Source organism: Gobio gobio (assembly GCF_949357685.1).
Source record: "Gobio gobio genome assembly, chromosome: 2".
In the NCBI taxonomy this organism is placed as follows: Eukaryota; Metazoa; Chordata; class Actinopteri; order Cypriniformes; family Gobionidae; genus Gobio; species Gobio gobio.
Window position 1 is genome coordinate 37688056 of NC_137098.1, and position 9728 is coordinate 37697783.

At 35.3% G+C, this 9728-nt stretch overlaps 1 protein-coding gene across 1 annotated transcript in view; it reads left to right on the forward strand.

Moving 5' to 3' along the window:
* The window catches only part of cdh8 (cadherin 8), a gene marked incomplete at both ends in the record, with an annotated part of 106070 nt that overhangs the window by 46258 nt on the left and 50084 nt on the right, over positions 1-9728 (forward strand). The gene's annotated exons all lie outside the window — the stretch shown is intronic.

Genomic DNA, 9728 nt, shown 5'->3' on the forward strand with positions numbered 1-9728 from the left:
CATTAATAAAATGATCAATGCCAATTTGACCAGGAATACAGAACTAAATCTGCCCTGTGCTTCAAGTGTTTTATAACTCTCAACCCAAGGCTTACTTTTGAAGTGTAGAATGCAGTTGTGGGAATATCGCTCTTCTTCAGGTACATTATAACCCAGTCATGTGTAACACAGGGCTTCCTTGTTTCCTTTAAAACCTTGACTTCTTCATATGGGCATTTTCTCCTCTGCGTTTGTTCTGTCATATTTTCTGAGCACTTAGAGCATACAGAATTGGAGCTATAGTCTTTCTCTCTGTTCTGCTTTCAGACTAATGCACTCAATTGAAATCCTCAGTGTAGTTTTCTGAGGGATTTGACAGTGAAGTGTGGGATACAGCAGACGGTGAGGGTGAAAGGCACAGTGATGGAGGAGGGCAGGAAGGGGAATACAGCAAAATATGCCTGAAGTTGAATTATTTCACGATTGTTCTTTCCTTTTGTCACTGCTGATTAATTAAACATTAGCTGATGTTCTCTTGTTTGCTTGAAAGGCAATCTCAATGACTTGTTTTGGTCTTATAAAGTATTTATGTTGTGGGAGACACTCATAGAGAGAATCAAAAGCTCTTTGGCTGGGAGAGAAAAACAACAAACAGACAAATAAGGAAGCCTCTTTTATTCCTGTCTCATGTACACACATCACAGAAGTTTACCTCTCACGCTGATATCGCATGTTTTGTTTTCTAATAAAGGTCTTACAATAAGTTTTGTGAAGAAGTTTGTTTGGGTTCCTGAAGTTCAGTTGAGGAACCCAAACCAAATTCTGTTCATTTATTTGTGTTTTAGTAAGTTTTTGATGTAATTGTTCATTAGTAAAAACTTGAATGTTAGTTAGTTAAAAGCTAGCATGATTGTATAATCCATTACTTTTGCCAAGATTTTATTAAACTCTGTATTAAACTATTTGTAAAAATTTTGGTATTTATTATAAAAATAAAAATAAAAGTTACTTTTAAAAGTAATAGTAATGCGTGACAATTTTGCTACACCCTAATGTTACATTACTCTTGCATTACCTTTTTTCACCTGGGCTGGTCTTGCTTGTTTTTAATAAAATAAAATAAAAAACACAAAAGTTATATGGCAAATGAAAAGGCCCTTTCACACCAAAAGTGGAACAAATAAGCCTAAGAAGAGAAGATTCACATCTGTACAGTAGAGGGCAGATCAAATAAGCCTTTCAGTTGTGCTGCCATTCTGGACCGCAGAAGAATAGGACACAGGAGAAGAAAGTTTAACACTTTTACTTTAGCAGTAAAAAAAAAAAACGCTTAGTGTAATTTGATCATCAAAGGTCAGCAGCAAAGACGGTGGTTAATAAAGTGAGATCAGATACATAAAGTAGGCCTATATGTAATTTAAAATATTGCATGTTTGCGTAATATTCAGAGTTTGCATTTCACAGTTTTTTTATTAATTTTGAGGAATACTCAATCTGTTTTTGTGCAAGTGAGATGAGTAAATGCATGCTCACATTTGGCCAAAAACCACAAGGACACGCCTCTGCACTTAACCCTGATTGCTCAACATGGGGACAGGAGAGGGGTCAGTCAATAAAAGTGAAAACAAAGTAACTTGCGGTACTTATTTAAAAAAAGTTACTCCGATATTTTGTTGTAAATTTAAAAGTAATTTGTTACAAAATGTTTGGAGACGCAAAGGCTGAGGACCCAAACAGTAGTGTTTTCATTTAATTTCACTTTCAATACATTTAACTTTTAAATTTGAAGCAGATTTGTTTACATGACAGAATTAAAGTTTCTTAAGTGTCAAGATCAAGTTATCTGCATATCTTGCGCTACATTAAGCCACTCCCATAATATCTATCATCACTCAAATTAATGTAGGGCAACTTGTGTAAACCTCCAATAAAATTATAAAGAAATTATTCCATCACTAAATCTCTCAATCAAGTGGTTGTGTCTATTGTATTATACACAACAATATAATATTATTTTCAAATACATTTTTATATTATTATTCAATAATATTATTGCCCCTGGTTCAGTAATGAACTCTTGTAATAAAGTAGCAGTGGCTGGGACAGATTTTAAGGATCACCTCAAGATGCAATCTAATCCTGTTTACATGAAATAAGCAGCTCCCGAGCAGGTTTGATTTTACGGACCTGTTGCTATGACAGCAAGTCCAGGATGAGCTTCGAAAAACCAAACAATCCAGGATCATGCCAAATCATCAACAATCAAATCCAGCTAACTGAGTTAGCAATGTACGAAGAATGGACCCCAGAGCAGGAACTCAGGCAAACAGGGTAATCCAAGGGATGGGTTAACAAGGCAAATCCGGAAAACAGGCTACAGGATTAAAACCATGGAGCAGATAATCAAAAGTGCTCACCGAAATACAGTTGTGACACATACAAGACTTCACCATGAATGACTACACCATGAGTTAACAGGGTTTATATAGGCTGGGCTTAACAAGGTAATGGGCAACAATGAGTCTGGGCAATGGGTTATGGTAGATGTAGTCCTAGGTGGGAAAGCAAGGGAGTCGGGAGGAGTGCCGTCTACTGGAAATGGGCACTCCTGCTGATGGTTGTGACAGTTAGTTACATGAAAAAAAAGTAATCTGATTACTTAAATCTTGTTACTTGTAATTAGTTACCCCAACACTGCTCTTTTTCCATAGTATCGATACTCTATTACCAGTTGCTTTCTCGCTCTCTCTGTAAGTTGCACTGTGATCATTTACATGCATGCTTTTGCAAACTCCATCTCTGCTGTAAGTTTGTGCAGTGAGTTTAATGTGCTTTTGATAATGCACCATGCGCCAGTTGCAATTTATTTTCACATTCACATAATTTCTGACATTTTTGTAGAAAGTAGTTCACATTGTTTCACTAAATTAGCTTTTTTTTTTTTACCTGTTTTCATAGAAATTTGAAGGTTTCCCACCACTAAAATAAAAGGTTTAAGATTCTTAAGATTATCCTTTATTTTACAGTGCAGTTGTATTATAATAGTTATTTATTTGACCTAGAATTATTATTATAATATAATTTAATTTTGTATTTATTTGCCAGCCAGTGCCAGAGTTTTTGATCATTTTCACAAAATTGTAATGGCCCATAGAATATTTTGTTGTAGGAATACCTGAGCATGAAATACATCAAAAGAAAGAGCATCTGCTTTTAAACAAACAAAAACAATTATTCTAGCTTCATGCATTCCTTTTTTAATCAACACTTGAATTTGGGGAAGTTTCATAAAAAAGCAACATTTTGAACAAAAATCTGAGAAAATCAAGTTTTTGTCAAAGACTACATCCAGATCGGATTCAGAGTGATGATCAAACACAGATGGAGTAGATTGAGTCCATCAACACGCCTAATGCTTGCATAGTCCTATAGTTCGTTCTGGGTCGACATTTCATTCAGTAGCATTAGGCAGTTTTGATTTATATGATGTTTAATGTTGATGATCACGTTATTTTCATATACATCTGCTTACATACGATTGCTTGTTTTTTTGCGTCTTCTTCGCCTGTGTTTTGATCAGGAGATACTGTACTTATTCAGAAGATGCGTATAGCGCCCCCTAGCGTATAACAGTGGAAACACGAAAAATTCTGTGTTTGGCGGGGAAGCGTTTTCTTACAATAACAGAAAATTCTGTGTTTGGCGGGAAAAGAGTTAAAGTTAAAAATTCCAGTGTTTTGACAACACTTGTGTGTAATAGTGTTTTACAATGTAAAATAAACCCACTTGAAGAGAAAGAAAAAACAATGGTAACGTGCAGTCATCACTGAAACTAATGATTGATGAAGTTGTTTTTGGTTGGGTAGAATATGTAGAAGTAAAATAATGCAATATAATACAATATAAATTATAATATAATACAAATAATGCTCAGATATTATACTTTCCGTGATGTTGTCGGCAATCTCTAAGATCCTTAGATCATCAAAGCCATGAGACGCCAAAGAATAAATGAGGGTAAAGTCCATGTGAGGTGAGACAAATCCTTCACCTTCTCAACTTTAAACATTTCAGGAAAACTTAAGTTTTTCCTCTTGAATATTGTATGTACAGTATATTCATGAGATTATCACATTTTTCAAAGTAACTTAATAATAACTGAATAATTTAAGACTATTTCTTACTGACGTTGGTCTGCCCACAATGGGAAATGATAACTCATTTGCATGGATTGGACAAATCTCATTGGATTACCGTGTCTGTTTTTTCACTAATGGGGTCTTTGACTCTAAGGCCAGTACAAGCAGGCGAATTCCCCCATCAGGTCTTCAAACCATATGCTGGCATTACAAAGCTCCCTGCCTTCTGCTGCTGACAAGAGGATTGTTACATTGTTGAAATTAGCAAGTCTACTTGAAGTGACTATTGGGGTAATTAACATTGAGTCGTCCATACCGCCTCCCTTCCACGGAAGAAGGTGTGAATGACAATAATTGCTACAAGGAAAAATAAAGCCAGGGAAAGTTGTTTTTGTCATCTGAAAGTCGAGTGTGTGTGAGGCCTCAGCGACGGGGGCTTCATTATGGAGTCGGGTAATAAAGTCGGGAATAGACAGATGGCACATGGCTCCTCCGCCCTGCTTGCTGTGTGCCCGTTCTCTCCTGGCAAAATGAACCCATGTACGGAGACACAGTGCGCAGGAATGTGTCAGGATCTGCTAAATTGGAGTGCTGATATAAAATTGAAGTGACGTTAATAGATTACCCAGAGTTAATTTGCATTTTCAGAGTTATTACGAGCTCCGGTAACAGGGCTAACAGGCGAGGGGTCTGTTCTTCTAATAACATTTCTGATTATGCACGCCATATTCCTGGCAGGTAAAAAATAAATAAGGTCTTGTCAGGAGGATTTTTGACAATGATTTGGAAGCTATTTTCTGAGACATATTTATGGAAATAGATAACACATATCCAGCATACTGCTCACACATTTTAAGCTATCAGCCCATGTACATTTACAGTCTGCACACAAATACGCTAACACTTACTGGAATCATTTCAAATGGGTTTATTTTACAGTTATGTATTCCTGTGCATATGTCAAAAGTCCAAAGGTATTTATTTTTTCCAAATGACTACATAATAAACATATCTTCTTATTGATAATAACTACTAAGGAACTTATTATGGAAGTAAATGGTAAAAGCTGTAAATTGTCATTGTTTTTTTTTATGGTTATGTTGTCAGAACGCGGTTTAAACGCTTTGACAATTTTAGTAAGTGTTTTTATTTTCACACTAAACTCATGTTAATGCATATATTTACATATTGTGGCTATCCACTGAAACTGTGAATATTTTAATGATTACAGATTTGGCCTCATTCACTTCCAAGTGTCTCACTTGTTCATTTTTGTAGTAAGTGGATTATGAGCATAATTTGTATTAAATAATATTCTGACTGTTCGGATCTAATATGACTTCTGATTTGTAATGTTGCCTGAATCATAATAATTCACTGTTTGTTCATTTGGCCAGAGGAGAACTGGCACCCTGACTGAGCCTGGTTTCTCCCAAGGTTTTTTTCTCCATTATGTCACCTGATGGAGTTTGGGTTCCTTGCCACTGTCGCCCCTGTTGCCTTAGGCTTTTGGCTTGCTCAGTTGGGGACACTAAATATTTAATTATATTACTTTCTGTTAAATTCTGTTGCATTATTATCCTGTTACCATTGTGAAGCTGCTTTGAAACAATCTTCATTGTAAAAAGCACTATACAAATAAAGGTGACTTGACTTGACTAAAGGTCATTAACTGCACCGTTTTATTGTCTTATAATGTTTCCTGGGGGTGTACTTATAATGTTAGTATGATTTTTACATCAGAAATGGTCATAATTTAGAAATAAAAGGCATTTTTCCTACCCTGATTTTAGCCCTCTGATTTAAACGCTCTGTTTGAAGGGCGTGTCTGCTGTGAGACTCCAGTGTAAACACCCACTGCTGTGATCGGCTAAAATCTTTGCATATGAAATAGCATTACAAGTATTACATGTGGAACTCTCTTGAAACCTTTTAGCATGTTTTACCATTAAAGGTATCAAGGTTAACTAATTGTGAAAAGTGTTGATTTTAGCATTATATTTAGATCTATGGCATTATATTTAGATTGAGCATTAGCTGATCACAGACATGTTGAGCGCATGAATGCAGTGATCGTGTCATTGCAACTCGATTTCTGCACACTAACCAGTACTTTCATCATAACTAAGAGTGCAAACGCGATGTAAATAAGAGATTTGTTGATTATTTGGAAGGTAATGTTATTTTTATTCCAGTGATCCTGTATTGCTCTTCTCTCCTCATCCTCTCAGTAATACGCCAGTGGGTGGGGCAAAAGTTGAAGTAGGCGTTGATTTTCTTCTGCAGAGGTGGTCTTTCACCTATCTATAGATAGGCACATTCCACAATGAGTGATTTTCTGGGCTTGGTTACAATAAAAGCTGTTTTTTGACAACAAGGAAGTTTTCAGTTCTGAAACTTACAGGATTTTCTTATAGCATGATGACCTCTTATATGTCAAAAGCTCAAGGAAAAATTGATTTCATGACCCCTTTAAACTTGGAATATTCTTTTAATGCTTAACTCTTGTTCAGTACTTGAAAGTACAGATTTTAATGGATGAAGCTCATGATTTAAACATAAACATTTTGACTTACATTCACCCCTGCATCTGACATATTAAGCCCTTCAGAGCAGACGTCCTCAGCTGCAAACCTAGGAGCAAGCAGATATTATGTCTGGCTCCAAAAGTTTCTAGATATGCTTAAATCTCACCAAGAAATAGCTATACCATTAGTTGAGCCTTGATGTGAATTGGCCATAAAGTGTGTGCTTGCAGTTGAACAAAATGCTGAAAAAAGATTTGCTATTGGAAATGAACAGGACAACCTGTCAAGGGCTTATTTTATTAAAACTGCATATACGTTTGCCATGCTTTGATAGTTTAAACATTCTACAGATAAAGTCCTCCCCTTTTGTAACCTCTCTTTAACACTGTAGGGCAGCTTGAGTTGTGATCTAATTACACCGAGGTACATGCTTTACATTCAGTATCACGTCTAATGTTAGAGACTGCTTTCACTTCAAATTGCCGGAGCCATAGGCAGTACATAGATTTTTTTACAGTAATTACCAGCTTCTAATTATTCTATTTTGCTGTCAGTATCTCTAATGACTTCATTCCTGTCAAGACCATGAAAATGCATAATTGCCTGGCCAAATTTTAGATATGTTCTGCTCTGTTGAATAAGCCATGAGATGTAGACTTTATTTATTGCTAAGCTCATTTTGGCATATAGGGTGAAGGCAGGGCTGTACTTTAACTTTTTGTTTTGTTTCTGTGTTTGCACATAGCACTGGTGCTACAGTTTTGTAGCACAGGCTGCACAATTGTAGCACAAGTATAACACATCTGGTACCATCTCTGAAAACAACCACAAGCTTCACAAATACAATAAAATGCTATACAATTCAAAACAGAGTAATTGTTTAACAATAATAATAATTATTAATATTATTATTATTATATTTTACCGAAAAAAAAAACGTTATTTTTACGGAACATTAGGTGACCTGTTAATATGCAGAGGGCCTATAACTAATCATTATAAAAGGTATACGGTTTTATTATAAAATATTAAATAAAAAAACTGCTGTACACTTCTCTATACTGCAATTTCTTGCATTCTTTCCTATTTTTTAAAAAAACTTTTTTATTTATTTATTTATTGTTTAAATACGTAATATAATGTTTGTTTCTTTCATACTCATAGCTGGAGGGCGCTGAAAGTCCACAAGTGAAACTCATAGAAGTAATACATCTTCTGAAGTTCCAGGAAATCCCTTATATGGACAAAAGCATCTAGCTATTAATATAGCAGATTAAAACGCAGAGAGAGATGTTTTGACTGATGAAACATGAAGACAATAAACATACACTTGCAACAATATATGGTAAATCTGTGTTCAAGACATTATGCAATGCTAAACGACATAGCCTTTATCACTGTAAAGAATACTATAAAATAATATAATTCTCCATAGCTTGCAGAGAAGGAGCAGTATTTACATTGATCCGCTCTGATTATGGTGCTGCACTTCAACATGAAACACAATGTGCATATATTTATTTATTTAAAAATTGCAGCCTTTGTGATTTCATAATTGCACTAAACCAAATCACGATTTCGGTTTAATGTTGGTTAATCGTGCAGCCAGCCATAGACTAACCTCACACACAAACAAACTCTCACTACACAGAAACAAAATACTCTGTCTCACATGCAAAACACGTGCTATACTGTGGTAAATGTATTCATCGCACAGACGTTTTTAGTTTTTTTTTGTTTTTGTAGCAGTAGCCTACAGCCCTGGGTAAAGGCCAATAACCATCTAGAAAGACTTCCTCATCCTCAATAGTGGTTGAAACATGGTGCATCCCAGCTAACAGGGAACATTATCATAATGTTCTGGCAAGGTTCTCTTAAAGTTTTTTTCAACTTTTTAAATTTTTTCAACTGACATAAATTCATTAGTTCACAGTCATCTGGTTTTTAATAATGTTTACAAAATGTTAACATAACATTATTTATACATAATATATGGATAATTTATTTCCGAAACATTTTAGATGGACATTCGTATAATACAAATATACCATAAACATACTACTTGAATTTCAAGTGCATTTGTAAGACCTCATCTTCGGAACACAAATTAAGATATTTTAATAAGTTCCAGTTCTCATGATGGCTTTATATGATGAACAGATTAAATATAGGCTTTTATTCACATATAAACATTGGTCAGTGAACATAAACAGAAGGTCAACAGAATCTGCTTGGAACAAACCTCATTGGTTCTTGGGGAATCTGAAACTGGTAACACACAAGAACGAACCTCATTGTTTCTCGCACGTCAAGCAAGCATGTTTGAGCTTCCGTTTATCATAACTGATGTGTGCGTTGATGAATATTTAATTGTGAATAAATAAAATCTGTTCAGCGTGTAAAGGGACCCACTTTACATTAAGTGGCCTATGTACTAACATTTTAATTAATAATAATTTGATACAATCAAGCAGCAACCTTCCGCAGTTTCTCTTGAAGCCAATACGAAAGTGACATGTTTACAGCCTATACGGCTAATTTTGCCCTTCATGACAACTATGAGGGGGGTGAATTTTTTTTTATAACTCATTCGTTTACATTATATAAATCCTTAAAGTTCTACATAATTAAGGGAGTGGCCACTTTGAGTGACAGGTGGATAGCCATTTATCTGCTGTCTGTTAGTCATCAAGTCACCTCAGCTCCGCCCACGTCCCGCCTCTTTGCCCATTTTCTGGGCCAGCTCGTCCCTACTTTACACTTCAAAACTGCTCTTCAGAATCCTATAGGTGACGTCACGGACACTATGTCCATATTTTTTTTACAGTCTATGGATACAATGAGGGAACGACATGAGGGTAAGTGATTAATTGACATTTTTGGGTGAACTAACTCATTAACGTTCACATGACAAAAAAAATAATAAATAAAGCATTTAAAAAAAAATGGATTTCAGTGAACTTTCAGAAATAACATTACCATAGCTTAATGGGGTCGTTAGCAAAAGGATAATCTTATATTTGTTAGCTGGAATATTTCTCTGGTAGTTTCCGAAGGTTTACGGTTTCATACTTGAGCATTT